The sequence below is a fragment of the Saccopteryx bilineata genome, chromosome 1 (genome assembly GCF_036850765.1).
Source record: "Saccopteryx bilineata isolate mSacBil1 chromosome 1, mSacBil1_pri_phased_curated, whole genome shotgun sequence".
NCBI classification, from domain to species: Eukaryota; Metazoa; Chordata; class Mammalia; order Chiroptera; family Emballonuridae; genus Saccopteryx; species Saccopteryx bilineata.
Genome location: NC_089490.1, coordinates 305,611,341 through 305,629,364, shown reverse-complemented (window position 1 = coordinate 305,629,364; position 18,024 = coordinate 305,611,341).

Genomic DNA, 18,024 nt, shown 5'->3' with positions numbered 1-18,024 from the left:
TTCAGTTGAAAATTTAAATTCTGTCATTAGCAATACATATTATCAGATGTTTTCCTGGAGGTAACAAGCTAATTTTCTTGATTTTTGAAAGAATGATTAACAACTATTGAGTCTGGATAATCATAGTTTGTCAATCTTCATTCAAGTAAAATTGTGTATCATGAAAAAAATGACTAGCTTAGCTTGTAGCTCAAAACCTTAAGATTTTGGTATGCAGCTGAAGTGCTGTATACATACTTCTCATTTCACCCTAAAAGTTAAAAACACACGTGTGCAGGATTGATATATTATTATTGATAAAAATAATTTTTAATAATTAATAATTTCTACTTCTTCATCAGGGTATATTCTTAAGTATGTGGTGGTAGTGGGCACAATGATTACTAGTCCAGTTTGGTGCCATTGCCTTGATTCATACTAAGGAGTAAGCAGTTTTGCCCGCTTTTGCTTTTGTACCAATGATGTCAACAAAGTCAAAAAGGCAAATGACATCATTGCATGATGATGAAAGAAATTTTGACCCTGCTGATCCCTTGAAATGTCTCAGGTAGCCCAGGGATCCTCACACCACACTTTGAGGACTGCCGCATTAGACCACACAAGACAAAAAAGAGAACTTGCAGAATTTGACGTGGGATAGGCACTTCCTGGAAATTCCATTGCTAACTTACCTTTTTTTTTTTCATTTAATTAATAGTGTTTACATGGATTCTAGGGTCACCCTGAATGCATGCCCTCCTCCCCCATATTCCCCTCAACATCTCCCTTGCTCCCATCCCTACAGCGCCTTCCCCCCTTCCCTTCAGGTTTATCCCATCCTATCATCCCCTTTCCCTCTGTCCTCTTTTCCTCTGGTCTCTTTGATCCCTCCTCTACTTATATTTATCTTACCCTTGCTGCCCACTCTCAGGGAAAATCTTTCATCCTGAAGACATCTAAGGCTAAGCTTTCTGCAATGATGCTGAGCTTGTTGAAGAAAAGGGATGTTAATTTAATTGCAGTTTAATGAAGTGCTCAGTGGGTGGGGGAAAGAAGGATTGGAAATTTGCATTTTCTTCACTTCCTGGACTTGAGGCATCTCAGGTGACTGTACTAATTCCAGTTAGAAACGCTGCAATTTTTCTGCCCAAGACTAGGGAAGGATGACTGTTGCCCCCAACACTCCAGATGAGGTATGAGTGGGGTCTGCTTTGTGTGGGACTAGAGGTCAGGACTCCATCAAATTCTTCTCTGATGAACTCTCACTGGACTAATCGTCTCCCAAACTCAGCTGAATTTAACAAATTGTCACAAGTACTTACTAGTACTGAGGACAGTATTAAATGCTGGAGTAGGGGTGGGATTGGGGTGGAGGACATATGACTGTGGATAATGGATAATTTATCATGATGTTTCTTCCTTGGCCCTTTCTACCCTGGTCTCTCTCTCTCTCTCTCTCTCTCTCTTTTAAAGTTTTATTGTTCTTAGTTATTTTGTTAGTTAACTCTTATACGGAAGCATTTAAAAAATTCAAACAATCCTGAAAACTATAAAAAATAATATAAGGGGTACCATGTATTTGTGCTAAGCATTGTGCTATAAACTCTCCACATAATAACATACTGTATCTCGTTTAATCTCTCAACCACATTATGAAGTAAGTACTCTTGCAAAGAAGAAAGTAAAAATCACTTTAAGATTTTATTTATTCATTTTAGAGAAAGGGGGAGAGAGGGAGGGGAGGAGCAGGAAGCATCAACTTCCATATGTGCCTTGACTGGGCAAGCCCAGGGTTTCGAACCGGCGACCTCAGCGTTCCAGGTTGATGCTTTATCCACTGCGCCACCACAGGTCAGGCATAAAAATCACTTTAAATCCCACCACCCAGAGGTAAATATTAACATTTTCATAAATTCTGGAACTCTCTATGCATCTGTAGAGCCAGGAGCCATGGCCAGGGCCACTATCACAGCAGCCTCCTGGCCCATGCAGGTTCGCATTGGATTCGGACAGTCGGTAAAGAAACAATGGAGCCAAAAACTGATAGGCCATTTTCTTTAATTCTAGCTTGCACCCGGCGGGCAAGTAAAAATACACACTGGGCTCCAAAACCCACTCACATTCAGTGCTCACAAAGCCACTGACTTATCCGAGTTTCCTAGAATCAAAGGTTTCTAGCTCACCAGCCTTATTCTCCTCAGTTCCCCATCTCCTTCCTTATCCCAGATACAAACTCTATACAAACTGGCATCTCACTCAGCACTCCGCCATCTTGGCTGCTTCTCCTGGCCTACTCCACGTGGCCTCTCTCTGCTCTCTGCTCTCTCCTCTAATGATAATCTCAGGAACCAAGAGCAAGCTCCCGCTCCGTCCCCATTTTATAGTGTAGAAATCCAAACCTTTAATCCAATATACAAAACAGGAAAGTCTCTAATACAAAGTCACTTCTTTGAGGCATGATTGGATTGTACCGCCCCACAGCAAAAAGGATGTGAAAGGCTTAATCCCAAAACCAAGCCCCAGGCTACAAGGATTCTCAACACACATTAATATCACCTGGGGGACAGCCTCATGTGGGCAGCGCCATTTTTAACAAAGTGAGCATAATACATTTTATCTGCCCAACAGCATCCAAAGAAAGAAGTCTATAATTTTATATAAACAGGATCTATGATACAAATTATTTTGTATTGTTGTAAATACCTGTTGGGCAGATAAAATATATTATGCTCACTTTGTTAAAGACGGCGCTGCCCATGTGGAGGCCGTTGCCCAGGTGATATTAATGTGTGTCTCTGTGGGCAGGCAGAATCCCTGTAGCCTGGGGCTTGGTTTTGGGATTAAGCCTTTCACATCCTTTTTGCTGTGGGGCGGTACAATCCAATCATGCCTCAGAGAAGTGACTTTGCATTAGAGACTTCCCTATTTTGTATTTGGATTAAGGGTTTGGATTTCTACACTATAAAATGGGGACGGAGCGGGAGCTTGCTCTTGGTTCCTGAGATTATCATTAGAGGAGAGAGCAGAGAGCAGAGAGAGGCCATGTGGAGTAGGCCAGGAGAAGCAGCCAAGATGGCGGAGTGCTGAGTGAGATGCCAGTTTGTATAGAGTTTGTATCTGGGATAAGGAAGGAGATGGGGAACTGAGGAGAATAAGGCTGGTGAGCTAGAAACCTTTGATTCTAGGAAACTCGGATAAGTCAGTGGCTTTGTGAGCACTGAATGTGAGTGGGTTTTGGAGCCCAGTGTGTATTTTTACTTGCCTGCCGGGTGCAAGCTAGAATTAAAGATGACAGCCCATCAGTTTTTGGCTCCGTTGTTTCTTTACCGACTGTCCGAATCCAATGCGAACCTGCATGGGCCAGGCTGCTGTGATGGCAGCCCTGGCTGCTGGCTTTACAGTACCAAAAAGCTGAAAATTGATATTAATATTCTGGGAGGAAAGGTCAGGCTTTCCAGTCCTGTCGTCTCTCCTTTAGGGAGGGGAGGGAGAAGAATGTAGAAGTTTCTAGCTTGCAAGAACAATGGGTCATTCAGTTTTAAATCTAAAATAGGCCCTGGCCAGTTGGCTCAGTGGTAGAGCGTCAGCCTGGCATGCAGAAGTCCCGGGTTCGATTCCCTGCCAGGGCACACAGGAGAAGCGCCCATCTACTTCTCCACCCCTCCCCCTCTCCTTCCTCTCTGTCTCTCTCCCCCCCTCATTGGAGCAAAGATGGCCTGGGCGCTGGGGATAGCTCCTTGGCCTCTGCCCCAGGCGCTAGAGTGGCTCTGGTGGCAGCAGAGCGAGGCCCCCGAGGGGCAGAGCATCGCCCCCTGGTGGGCAGAGCGTTGCCCCCTGGTGGGTGTGCCGGGTGGATCCCAGTTGGGTGCATGCGGGAGTCTGTCTGACTGTCTCTCCCCGTTTCTAGCTTCAGAAAAATACCAAAAAAAAAAAATCTAAAATAAAGGTTAACCGAGAAACTTCTTCTCTTTCAATAGGAGGCGTAATTTACATACCACCTTACATTGACTGTGGTTCCTCCCCCTTCCTGGAATCTTGAGAGTAAAATACCTCTAGGCTAGTGAGGGAAGAGGAACCCTGAAAGATTTGTAAATGTCTTTGATTGTGTTACCTTGAGAGTCCTAATGATTCTGTGTATCCCCTACAAATGTCGCCAGCTTGTTCCATGATGTCATGCTGTTGCACTTGCCGGGTAAAACAAACACTGGAGACGTTTGGAGAGTTTCAGACAAAGTTTTATGGCCAAGAGAAAAAGAAAAAACAAACAAACAAACCTGCGCAGGGATGAGCTCAGGTGCAGTCACCAGAGTCACACCGAGCGCCTACAGTCTAGGGGTTTTTATAGCGTAGCAAGCAAGCGGTTCATACAGAAGCTGATGTGGCTGTTAGTCATTAGCTAGGGAGGTCGTGCGCAGTTACAGGGGGGGGGGGGTATTACTCAGTGGAGAATTTCAAACATAAACTTCTGATAAGGGTCTCTGACTCAATGCAGGATGTTGCTGAACTCTTTGTTCTCAGCATCACAGGGACCTTGTACACTCTTGGCAGCCCCAGCGTGTCAGTACTCCCTGAATCTAACATTCCCCCATCTCTTTTGGGCATAAATCAAATCCTTGATTCTTCATCAGTGGGGAGAATGGTATAAGGCTGGGGCTCATGAGAATTTTCTACTTTAGCTGTAGCTATAAGCTAATTAGGTCAGGGGTCCTCCCTAGTATGTGCTGGCACGCTGATAGTGTGCCCTTAGTACTACAAGCTTTACGGACTAATTTCTTTCTGCCTTGCATTTTTCTTCTCTGTACTAACTTCTTACAACTTGCACAAACCTTCTGCAACTTACATAAACCTTCAACTTACACAAACCTTCTGCAACTTACATAAACCTTCAACTTTTATGCACTTTCTTATCCAGAAATAACTGGCCTTCATAACAACTTACTTTTTCTTTTTCCTTTCAAAGGTACCTCTACACCTTATACCTTCTATTATCAAAACCATACAATTCCTTTCTAATTTATCAGAATTCTTAATTCCTAAAAACCTTAACCTTCAGCAAAGACTAAGTTAGCACTAAGTAATCCTCTTTTAAAGATTGCTTTTTGGAGGTGTCCTTTTCATAAGCAGCCTATTGGACACATGACCAATATTCACAGATTATTCTACAGTGGTAGCTATGAGCACATATATAACTTTCATTTACCTTATAGCTTCTCTCTCAGCCAAGGGACTTACACTCCCTTTCTGTATGACTCATAGCAGTACATGCATCAAACCTTAAGATGACTTACTTGGCTTTCCTTTACCTTAGTTTCCCTCCCTCCCCAAGGTCTCCATGCGTGGACCAGTTAACTTCTGGTTTGTGGCTGAAGCAGGGCATGCGGTCCTTCTCAGGGTCAGCTTACAAGGGTTGGCGGGGTCAGTCTTCGCTGTCCACAAAGGTGTCTCTGCTGGGACTGCAAGCTTCAGCCGGCTGCGGTGGACCCAGGCGGGTATGCCTTCTACCTTGGCAGTAGTGGGAGTAGTCAGGATCATGGTGTCTGGACCCGTCTACGTGGGAGTCAGTCCTTGGGTGGTGTACTGCTAGAAGTGCCTCTTGGACAGTCTTTGAACAGTTTGCTGAGTAACCTATAAAACCTGTAAGTACTTAGGGGAAGGGTGTTACATTTCTACACTTTGCAGTTAGAGTTTAAGTCCTAGTGACTACTGCTTCTAGCTGGAATTAGCAGCAGGTCCCAGCCTATAATAGGCATGGGGCATTAAGATAAGAGAAATAAAGGAGACACTGAACATAAAGCAATAAAATCAGACTGTCAATACCCACAGTAGAGATCTTTGAGGGATAAATAAAACTTAAATATTCAAGCAAGGCATAGTAGATGGCCTTTGTGTTATTAGCTTATCTGCTACTTGGAAGAAATACCTTAGGCTCCTGAACGATGTCCTTAGGCCTTCAGTGGCAATTCCCAGCACACTGGGCAAGGTCAGGTCACAGGTAGCTGGAGCAGGGCTAGAAGAGACTGAACCCTCCTTCCATGGAGCAAGGGGGCAGCTTACCTTCTCATGTCCCTCTTTCCACAGCACAGGTGTGTCCCTTGATGGGACCAGGAAGCCTGGCAGGCTTCAGTTCAATGACCTTTTTTTCCACTCTGGAGCAGGGCCTTGATGAAAGCTATGAAGCGCCTTAGGGCGCTAGAGCCAAAAGTTGGTATTTCCTGACTTCTTTTGGGCCTTATTTGCCTTTTCTGTTATTTCCTTGGTCATTATAGACCTTAAAAGCCATGCTCAGAAGATCTCACTGAGGGGCTTGACTAAGAGAGCAAAATTGGGAATCCTGTGTTTAAAGAACCCTAAGGCAGTGGGTTTAGAAGGGTCCGTATTCCCTAAATCTTCTCCCCTAAATCTTCTCCTCGGGTCTGGCTCCAGATAGGAGGCAGGGATTCCCCGGAGCCAAAGCAGAGGAGGGCAGGGGCTGTAGCAAGGTGATGATAACCTTTAACTTACAGCACTGTTACTTTTGCCTGACTAAGTAGTGGCTCAGCCCTTGAGCTGGTGCCCAAGGGGGAGGGGCAAGTGCCTGAAACTGTGAGGGGAGCCTGCCGCTTCTCCTGCAGCTAGCTGCAGCCTGGCTGCCTTTTCTTTCTCTACCTCTGCTGCTATACTGGCTGCATACTGACCGTGCCACCTGCCTGCAGGTGGGTGCTGGTGATAGTATGCTAAACTCTATGTTTTCTATGAGTCTAGCAATCCTTGGTTTGGCCAGTCTGCTCTTAACTTGGCCATTCCATTCTAGTAGCAGACAAACAAACCAAATATGCACACAAAACAAAACAAACTTCTAAACCAAAACCAAAGGGAGAAGGCAGCGTCCTGCATTCCCCGACTGACCAGGTGGGGAGAAATCAGGTGGCGTCCCGCCTGCTCTATTACACCCTTTTCTAACCAGAGCTCTGTTTCCAAATATTCAAAGAGGAAGCTTATTTACCAAAAGCTTCCTTACCAAACAGTCTCAAGACTCCAAATGTTTCAAATCAGTCAAATTCAGTTTCCAAACGGCAACTGCCGGAGGCTGGCCAGCTACCAACGTCTGCTGCAGCCCACTCCGTGAGGAGGGGTCTTACACGGCTAATCTCACTGGGGGCCTCCATCTTCCTTAAATACTTTTTCAGCTTCTTGGCCGATGCGGGTTCTTTCTTCCGTTGTGAACAGAGTGTGCAAAAGCTGCTGACAATCATCCCAACTTGGTTGATGGGTCCTGAAAACAGTCTCAAGCAAAGAAATTAACCCCTGGGGTTTCTCTGAAAACGACAGGGTCTGCTGTTTTCAATTATAAAGGTCACTAGTAGAGAAAGGAATATAAATCATTCGGGACGGTGCATGTGGTCCTTCATCTAGTGGGGGCAGCACCTCCCTAAGAGGTAACATTGGGGCACTTCCAGCAAAGGGAGGTTGAGCATAAGGGGTTCCCCCCCGAGTGTGGGGAGGACTCTGGACATTCTCGGGCACAGTTGAACCTGGCTCCCTGTGCTTCTGATAAGGAGGAGGATAATTTACAGGGTCTACTATATCCTCAGTAACGTCAGGAAGGACCGGATATGATTTGGGAGGCTCTTTTTCAGGTGCAGGTGGAGCGGAGGGAGGGCGAGGCTTAATGTCTGCTGCGCTCACACAGATAGCTCTCTTAACCTTTTGATTTGCTTTTATGCACCTCTTAATGTACCCAGGTTTGTCTGTAGCTATATCTATCCAAACATCTATATACACATATTGGTCTGGGTGAGGCACCTGATATATAATGGCTCTTACTGCAAAAACTATGGGCAGATCAAAGGTTCCTTCAGATGGCCATCCAACCTTAAGAGATGGCCACTCCACTTGGCTTAAGGTCCAGAGAGTTTCTTGATCGGGTGGAGGTCCCCCATAACCCTGAGCTCTCTTCTGAAAATCAGAGAAGTTACTTAAAATGCAATCAAGAGGGGATTTAAGTGTAGATTCTTGCTGTCCCATCTCGCGGTACTTGTTCTTCTTAGCCAGGTATGCTTCTAGTCCTACAAAGACAACACACAGGATTCCCCACCCTATAAGCAGGGTGATCCAGATAGATGAACGTTGATCACACTGTACTGGCAAACAAATTAACACCAAACACAACAGTGCAGCAAATCCCAGGAGGGCAATACACAAAATTTCCCACACAGTCATTCAGGCTAAACAAACAACCAGACAGCAGCGTGGCGTGAGTGAGCTCACTACTTCAAAACGATTGATCGATTTCAGACAGAAACAGAAACCTCGGCCGGCAGCGTCCTGCCCTTGGCCCGAGTGTCTGGGCGGGTCTCTGACAGCATCCTGTCTGCCACCACAGACTGCAAATACTCCAGAGCCAGATTACAGAAACAAGGAATTCCACAACAAAATACTCACCAGCTTGAGCTGTTCCGCCTGTCCCCAGCCAAAATTCCCGTAATGGGAATCCCGGGACGAGCCCCCATAAATGTTGCACTCGCCGGGTAAAACAAACACTGGAGACATTTGGAGAGTTTCAGACAAAGTTTTATGGCCAAGAGAAAAAGAAAAAACAAACAAACAAACAAACCTGCACAGGGGTGAGCTCAGGTGCAGTCACCAGAGTCACACCGAGTGCCTACAGTCTAGGGGTTTTTATAGCGTAGCAAGCAAGCGGTTCATACAGAAGCTGATTTGGCTGTTAGTCATTGGCTAGGGAGGTCGTGTGCAGTTACGGGGGGTGGGTATTACTCAGTGGAGAATTTCAAACATAAACTTCTGATAAGGGTCTCTGACTCAATGCAGGATGTTGCTGAACTCTTTGTTCTCAGCATCACAGGGACCTTGTACACTCTTGGCAGCCCCAGCATGTCAGTACTCCCTGAATCTAACAATGCTCTCCCCCAGCGTGTGTGAGCAAGGGTATATAAGCAGCCCCTGAACTATTTTTGGGACTGCAGATTTGGGCCTGATGCCATTTGTGGCAGGCATATATAATAACTCTCCTTCTCTAATAAAATTCTTCAAAATTCATCTGGACTGGGTGTCTCTATGTGAACTCGGTGAAATGAGGTACAGTGCCTTTCAGAATCTGGGGTGTGGTACTTTACAACAGTATCTCTTTTTTTTCTCATTGACCTCCCCAAGGGGGTGGATAATATCATTATCTTTAATAATTGTAGAATAGTCATTGTATAGATGTATTTATTTACTTTACCTGTCAGTGGACATCGAAGTGAAGTAGCTCGTTTCCAGATTTTGATGATATAAACACTACTACTCCATGTATTTGTTTGTGCTTGTTTCATTCTGAAGCAGTGATCTCCTGAGCGTCAATTCCTGTAAGTAGGGTTATACATTTTTACCCAAAATGCTTAACTATTTCCCAAAGAATTGAATTAACTTTTACTCCTCCAACAATGTCCAAGTCTGCGACTCTACACTTAAAAGAACGAGAAAGGCATGCATGAAAGTAGGTGGGAGTGCGTTCTTGTATGAATACCAATGTGGATATGTGAGCTGTTGTAGGGCCAGCGGCCACCACCGTAGTGGCCATTCAGGTTCTCATTGGATTCGACCAGACAGTAAAAGAACTGTGGAGCCAGAGGATGGTGGGCCATTCTGATTATTAGAGTCTCATATGGGCAGGGAAGACCGCTTCCTCTCACTCAGAGCTCCCAAGCCCCGACTCATTCTCTGGCTTTACCAAAGTCATAGGCCCCCACCAGTCTCAGCACTCCCCATCCAAACAAGCTGGCCCAAATCAGGGCTCCCCAATCCCTCAGCTTTTTCTCTTTCTCTCTGCACTCTCCTGCAAAACAGGCTAAGGGGAAAAAAAAACCTTCTCTAGCAAACAATAGCCCCTCCCAAGCAGGAAGGCAATCTGCCACCCTGAGGGCAAGCACTGCAGCCTTTCATAGACTATGTGGTTCCTTGTCTATCAGTCTATCATGGGGTTAGGTTTCAGACACCTCCCCCTCACGATAGGCAGAAAATCCATGAAATAGCAACCTTATATTTATTTTATTATTTATATATATTTTAAGGCTTTATAAACTTTCCTCACACTCTTATAAACACTTCCTAAGTAATTAAGATACTAAATATATAAAAATACCTATATACCACAAAACCCTGCAATATAGCGAAAAACCCGTAATACAAAATTAGATATATACAATTTTAAAAGCCACAATACAATGAGACTGTGAAAAGTGAACCGTGATATGGCGAGGGACCATATGAGTCCCTCACATGAGTTAACACACATAGCGCTGCCCCAATACAAGCCAGCAAACTTAAAAAACATTTGTTTATCCAACAGCTGTCCACATGCCTGAGGCCTATTCATTTAACAAATATCTCTAAATGTCTGCCATGAGGCAGACACTCGACTAGGGCTGCAACTGAAAAACACAAGATCCCAGCTCTCATGACATCAAACATACACTAAAAAGCAAACAAACCCAAACAAACAAACAAACAAACAAATAAAACCTGCCATAAGTGCATGAAGACATTACACCAAGATATGACCACCCATAGCTGGGCTCTGCCCTGGTCTGTGTATGGGGGTCAGGAGTGGTAAGGGACATTAGGGAAGGATTACTTGAAAAAGATGTTAGAGCTACAGTCTGAAGGATGAGGAGACATTAACTAGATGAAGAGTAGGAGGACATGGTGTTTTTTTTTTTAATTTTTTTAAAAGATTTTATTTATTCATTTTAGAGAGAGGAGACAGAGAGAGAGAGAGAAGGGAGGGAGGAGCAGAAAGCATCAACTCCCATATGTGCCTTGACCAGGGAAGCCCGGGGTTTCGAACCAGAGACCTCAGTGTTCCAGGTCGACACTTTTATCCACTGCGCCACCGCAGGTCAGGCAGGAGGACATGTTTTAAGGAAGAGAGAAGTTTTTGCTCTTGTTCAACCTTTAGTGGGAACTATCTTACTGTAAGAATCTTCTGATATCCCCCATACATGAGCATTCCTGCCTTTCTGCCTCAACTTACTGCTCTCCCACCTCTTTTTCCTCCTGAGGTAGGAGCTTAGCTTAAAGAACGCAGAGACTGGAGATGCTGGAGCCCAGGGAGTGAGGGGGGGAGTGGAGTCATCAGAGGACGCTGAAGAGGTGGTAGCACCTTGTGTCTGATAGTGTGTGTCTGAGCAGGTACCTGAATTTGAACACATGCATGAATGTCAAGTGCTCAAACTGTGGTCCCATGACCAGAGCATCAACATCCCTCACAGGTGAGCCCAGCAATCTGTTTCAACAGCTCATCCATGGTTGTGGTGTGTCTGAGTGCACCTGTGTGCTCCAGGCTTTGGGGTATTTGACTTGCAGGTGGAGATTTGCATCTAGGCACCCCTGAGGCAGGAAGCAGACTTTGTCCTCTCAGAGCACTGCCGAGTCTGGGGCACTTAGCAGATATTAAATGATGAGAACAATGATGATAGTGAGATCTATTTCTAGCTGGGCTCCTATTTCTTACCAGTCGCTAGGTATAGCAGCCACAAGGCACCCTTCCTTTATCACAGACAGAAATCTAATCTCACCAGTGCACAAAGCAGAAGTTCACAACAGGAGCACGAGAGAAATGGCTTATTCAGAGTGGAAAAACACCTTTCTGCACTTCCCCTAAACAGATTGCTGGGACAAACTAAACAGTTTCCCGCCTCTCCTGCCTAATGGGGCTAAGTGTGCAGAGAGAGTCAAAGAGAGCAGGGGTGGCTGCCAGGGCCACAGCCCCACATGGGGCAGGGCTGGGGGTGGCTGCTGGCTGTGGAGGGTGTCCTTGAGTTACAGGATTACGGATGGTGGAAGCCCCCAGAGCAAGGTCTCCCCATGGGAAGAAGGGACCAGGAGTGCAGAACTCTTGAAAACCGCCAGCCAATATTGCATCTTCACCAAACAAGTACCTGTTCTGCACCCAGATTCGAATCCTGCTTCTGCCGCTTATCAAATGAGTGACTTTGGGAAAGTAGCTTCAGTTCTTTCCAGCTCAGTGCCTTGTCTCTGAAAGGGGGACAGTAATGGAATCTGCAGTCCAAGGCTGCCACGCACATTGGAAGAATGACCTAGGTGAACTCATGGGCACTCTGCTAAGGCAGATAGTATACTCTTAGAGTTGCTCTTGTGTTTGTAGTGCTTTCCCGAAACATCTCCCTGCCAGAGAATAAGATTGAATTCTGCTTCTTTGTCATCTGGGCCAACTCAAAGGGTTTAATTGGACTGATCGGTTCCCGAGACATGAGGCAGGGCCCACGGTGCTTCCACTCTGCGTCACACTCACTGTCCTGACACTTCGCAGCCGCATACAGGTCAGAAGCAGTGGGCCTGTTGTGTTCTCTGGCCCCATGGTTGCTGCTGACAGCATCTTTGCATGTCTTTGCATTCACTCTGACTTTTGTCACCATGGTCTGCTATAGGGTGGGGTTCACCATGAAAAGAGTCATGAGAAAGTGAGGACAGTATCAGTAATACCTAGGGCTCAAGGTTGTTGTATGAGAAGGTGTGCTACCTGCCTCGTTCTGTGCCTGGCACACGGAAGGTATGCAATAGATGGCAGTTAAAGATGAAGTTTTATCCTGGGGCTAATCAGTGTGAGTTTAATTTGTATAGAAAAGTTAAGAAGTGAATATTGATTGAGCAATTGCCATTTCCAGGCAGGTATTTTCCATAGGTTAGCTCAATCAATCCTTACAACAACCCTGTAGAGCAGAGACTATCATTAATACTGTCTTCACAGATGAGGAAGCTGATGCTCAGAGAAGTTAAGTGACTTGTTCAAGAACAACAGTACTGGGTTCTAATGAATGATTACTCAGGCTCATTCTACTCCCTCTTACTGCCTTCCCAGAGAAGCTGCTTTTCAGCATGGAAGCTACAGAGAGCATTATTATATCTCCACTGAGCAAGAATATTTGCCAAGGCCCTGGCTGGATTTCCCAGTGGATAGAGCATCGAGCTGGCACATCGAGGTCACAGGTTTTATCCCTCGTCAGGACACGTAAGAGAAGCAATCAATGATTGCACAACTAAATGGAACAACTAAGGGGAACAAGTTGGTGCCTCTCTCTCTCTCTCTCTCTCTCTCTCCCCTTCTTCTCTCTCAAATCAATGGAAAAACTAAAAAGAAAAATTATTTGCCAAGGAAATAAATTTGCCAGCTTCACTCATCGTGCCCACTCTGACCACAGGGAGTTCTTCCCTCGACCTGGTCTGGATCTTTCACCTCCTAGGAGCAAAACCTCTTCTCTCTGGTTCAGTCCTTAGCAGAAGGTAGCTGGTAACATTTGAAGTGTCCTTGTACAGTGGTCCTTAGAAGAGAATGGGAAACTTAAAATAAACTCATTTGGGTGGGGTCCCTGAAACCTCCTCTAATGATAAGAGGGGACTGGACTTTGAAGGGAGACAGGAGCAGAGAGCAGAATCCTGACACCAGGTTCAGAAGCCCTCGACCTTACTGATTTATTCCTGGGCCTGCCTTCTCCCAGGCCACCCTCTGCTTTCTAATCAGTACAGCAGGGTCAGGGGTGGGGCCTCGGGAGTCTGTGTTGCAGGCTCCCTGCCTTGGGCACCAGCCAGTTCTCTTCCCTCAGCTGGTGGAAAAAACAGATAAGAAAAAATGGACTTGAAATGGAAACTTCTAAACCCCTGTTCCTTCCCAGTAGGACTTTCTGAAACTGCCAACTAGATCAGCCTGTACCTCCAGCACATCTCATTTCAACCTCTGAGCCTCCACCCCAATGCCCCATCCTGCTTCTCCAAAGGCCAACTCTTCCAGCAAGACACCTCTGATTCGTCCCACCTCTTGTTCTATTACCTTGGATGCTTTTGATATTTTCGCCTTAATTGGGACATTAGTAATGGACACTCACAAGTACACAGCTTAGTTCATATTTTAAAATATTTTTCATGCATTTGGGAAAGTATGTGTCTTTTCACTCCAGTTAGGAGACAGAAATCCCGAGAGATGAACGGGGCATGTGAGGGAGGGCTTCTCAGAAGACCTCACTCTGGTCCTGAATGGGCCACTAAAGAGTTTTGTGTGGCCCTGGCCGGTTGGCTCAGTGGTAGAGCGTTGGCCTGGCGTGCAGAAGTCCCGGGTTCGATTCCCAGCCAGGGCACACAGGAGAAGCGCCCATCTGCTTCTCCACCTCTCCCCCTCTCCTTCCTCTCTGTCTCTCTCTTCCCCTGCCGCAGCTGAGGCTCCATTGGAGCAAAGATGGCCCAGGCGCTGGGGATGGCTCCTTGGCCTCTGCCCCAGGCGCTAGGGTGGCTCTGGTTGCAACAGAGCGATGCCCCGGAGGGGCAGAGCATCGCCCCCTGGTGGGCAGAGCGTCGCCCCCTGGTGGGCGTGCCGGGTGGATCCAGGTCGGGCGCATGCGGGAGTCTGTCTGTCTCTCCCCATTTCTAGCTTCAGAAAAATACAAAAAAAAAAAAAAAAGAGTTTTGTGACTTTGAGCCAGTCAGTTTTCCTCTCTGGAACTCTGGCTCCCACTTTGCAAAATGTTCTCAAGATCTCATTCAGCTCAAATATTTTGTGGCTCTGTTTCCTTTGACTCTCCTCACTGTGTGTAGCTCAGGGCTCTACACACAGAACTCTCTCCTATTCTGTTTCTTCCAAGATTCTGCCTTTCTGAGACTGTCTGATCTCCTTCACCCATGTGTGTCCTGCAGCTCTGATTCACTGTATGGTCCAGGGTCAAAACCACTGAGTCTGGAAGTCACACAGGAAGCAGCCAGTGGGAAAAGTCAGACAAAGATGTCAGTGGGAGACCCAACTCTATTTCTTGGTTGCAAGGAGGGCCTGTTAAAATGCTGATGCCCTGGTTCAGGGCCTGGAGCAGGGCTCTGTCATCTTGTTTTAGTTATCTATTGCTGCAAGACAAAATATTCCCAAATTCTGTGTTTAAAACACCACTATTTTATTTACTCATGATCTGAGGAGTAGGAATTCAGGCAGGGCCTGGCTGAATGGCTTGTGGTCAGGGTCACGCAAGGGGCTGCTTTCCGCTGAGGGCTTGGCTGGGAGGGGAACATTCAAGATGGCATCAATATTCCCCCCACATGGTCTCTTTCCAGCAAGGCAGCCTGGTTACAAAGCAACTGGCTTCCAAGAGGTGGCATTCCAAACATCTAAGGCGAACGTTGCAGATATCTCAGGGCCCAGTCTAGAAAGTTATTCAGTGACAGTTCTGCTTCCTTCTATTTCTCAAAGTAAGTCCCTGAGCCAGCCTACACTGAAGTCTACTGACTCCCCTGTCAGTGGGAGGAGCGGTAAAGTCTCACCGCCAGAGAGCCCGTTGGAGGGGAGATATTACTGAGATCACTGCTGTAAATACAATTTACCGTAATTTAAAAACACTTTAGATGACTGTGCTGTGCCCAAGGTCTGTGAACCATGCCTCAGGGAGCCTGCTTTCCATCTCTCCCTGCCTCATTCCCATCAGACGTGTCAGAGCATCAGACTGCCTCAGAGCGCTGAGGTGGGGCTGATTCACCTGAATTGCTTTTCTCTGACAATATTATTCCTATCTTGCATTCAGCAAATGCCAAACCAATTATATTGGCAATTGGGGGAGAGGGGAGAAAAGGGTTAAAACATAAACAAGGCACCGTTCCTGACTTTAAGTAGTCACCATCTAATATTAAGGAACTCCCTGGGCTAAATCTTTACATCCCTTCTGATTCTGTAGCAGAAAATTGTTAAGTTGCACTTAGGAGGGAAACAGTGGATTCTCCTCTTAACCATGTGCCAGGAAGTAGTTGTGTTCCATGGAATGTGTAAATGTTTACTATTAGAGTGAATGGCCAGAACAGTGAGTACATTACTCCCCTCAGCTCCCACCAGCCACATCTAAGTTTTGATATAAGCCCTGAAAAATGAAAATCAATAGAGGTAAGGCTTTATAGGGTGCTTATCAAATATGCCTCTGGTTTGAGAGTCAATTACATGAACAGCATCGCCAAGGAGATAACTCAATTACAGGAGGGTTGAGAGGGGTGGAGAAGTCAAAGGACGCAAGAGCCCATTATAAACAGACAAGAGAGGCAGTGCCTTTATGGTCATAAGTGTTCTGCAGACCTACCCATTGTCGTCAGAGTTGAGCCCACCTCCCAAGGCAGGCCAGGCACAGTCCCAGGATGCCAGGCCTCGGGCTGCTGCTGTGCCTTACTCGGAGACATGCGGCTTGTCTCCAGGCCCTGGAAGGAGGTTCCTCCCCGCTCATGGCAGTTGGTCTGCAGGATTCACATGACTTCCTCATAAAGAAGTTCAACAATCTGCCAGCCTCAAATCATTTTGATCATTTTCTTAAACTCCAGCTCAGGCTTTGGAGTGGGGGTCAGAGTTGGGGATACAAAAGAGAATAAGTGGGTTCAAGCCAGTCTTACTTGCCTGGCAAACATGACAGGAGGTCAGTGCGTTGCTATCTACTTGCAAAGCCGGTTTACAGACTGAATGGAGGTGCCTGCTGAGTCGCTGTGATTCTTTGTGGCTCAAAAGCTCAGCTAAGGCCTCTGTTCTGGGCCTGATCCAGTGGGTTAGAAAAACTGTATGTTGGTAAACAGGTGCCTCTCTCCATGAGCGCTGGCTCCAGGCACTTAGGGAGGGGTGGGGAGTTCAGATGCCCGCTAACGCTAACAGGCTGCCAGCTTTTCTGTGCACCAGGAAAGCAGAAACATGAATCTATTCTGGTCTTGTCTGGGGAGCCATTATGTACTGAATTTCCAACATCATTATCTTTAAAGGGCAACATCGCTTGGTTTTCTCCCATTAGCATTCGTTGGGGAAAGACAACTGGGTGCATATTTTCAGAGCAGAAAAGCTGGGGGAGGAGGTGTCACATGCTCCAGTTTGGACAACCAGCAGCTCTGGGCGATGTGTGATCATAATTAGAGATCAGCACTGTGAGGTGACAGGTCATGCTTAAAAGACAAGTTTAAGTTCTACAGGCAGCAACTGGTTTTCCAAACTAGTGGGACTGGTGTGTTTTCACTTAAAAACAAATCTCATGCCTTGTTTCCCAACATGTGTCATAGTCTTCCTGGGGGAAGACGGGTGAAGTTTTATATCAGACTTCCCCACTATGACTGCCCTTGTTTTGCTCCCTTCCCCAAAACCAAGACCTTGATTAAAGGCAGCTAAGGAAAGCAGCCGTGCAGGACACACTCCAAGGAGAGAGATGGGTGTTTGTGCTCTCAATATGCTGGCGTGTGTGTTCATGGGGCTGCAAGAAGTAAGTCAAGGTCTTCCAAGAAAAGAAAACTTTCTTCACATGAAAAGCTGTCTTTCCAGATATTCTGCCCCACTTGTGTCACTTAAGACTGTTCACTGTCCGGAACAGATAGCCAGATATTGTAAATTTATGTAATAGGAGCTGACTTCTCTCATGAAATGAGAACTCTGGAATAAAGACATTCAGATGTTGTTGATTTCTTCCTGTCCTACCATCCTTAGTAGGAGACTTCTTTCTTCATGGTTGCAAGATGGCTGCTTTACCTCCAAGCATCATATCCATGTTTCTGAGAAAAAAGAGAAGGAAAAGGAAGAGGTAGAAGAAGAAGTAAATGACACATACTACTGTGTCTTTCTTAGGATTCTTACTCAGTGTAATTCCATTCCTGTCTCCTTGGCCAGATTTGGGTCATATGCACACCTCTAGCTGATTTGAAAAATCAGTAGTTTAAACTGAGCACATTGCAGCTCAGTTAGGAAAATGTTTTGGCCCTGGCCAGTTGGCTCAGTGGATAAAACATCAGCCCGGCATGCAGAGGTCCCAGGCTCAATTCCTGGTCAGGGCACACATGAAAAGTGACCATCTGCTTCTCTCCCTCTTCTCTCTCTCTCCCCCTCCCACAGCCAGTGGCTTGCTCTGTTTGAGTGTTGGCCTCAGGTGCTGAGATAGCTTGGTTGATTCAAGTATCAGCCCTATACAGAGGTTGCCAAGTGGATCTCAGTCAGGGTGCATGCAGAGATCTGTCTATCTCTCTCTCCTTCTCTCATTAAAAACAAAAACAACAACAAAAACAGTTTGACAG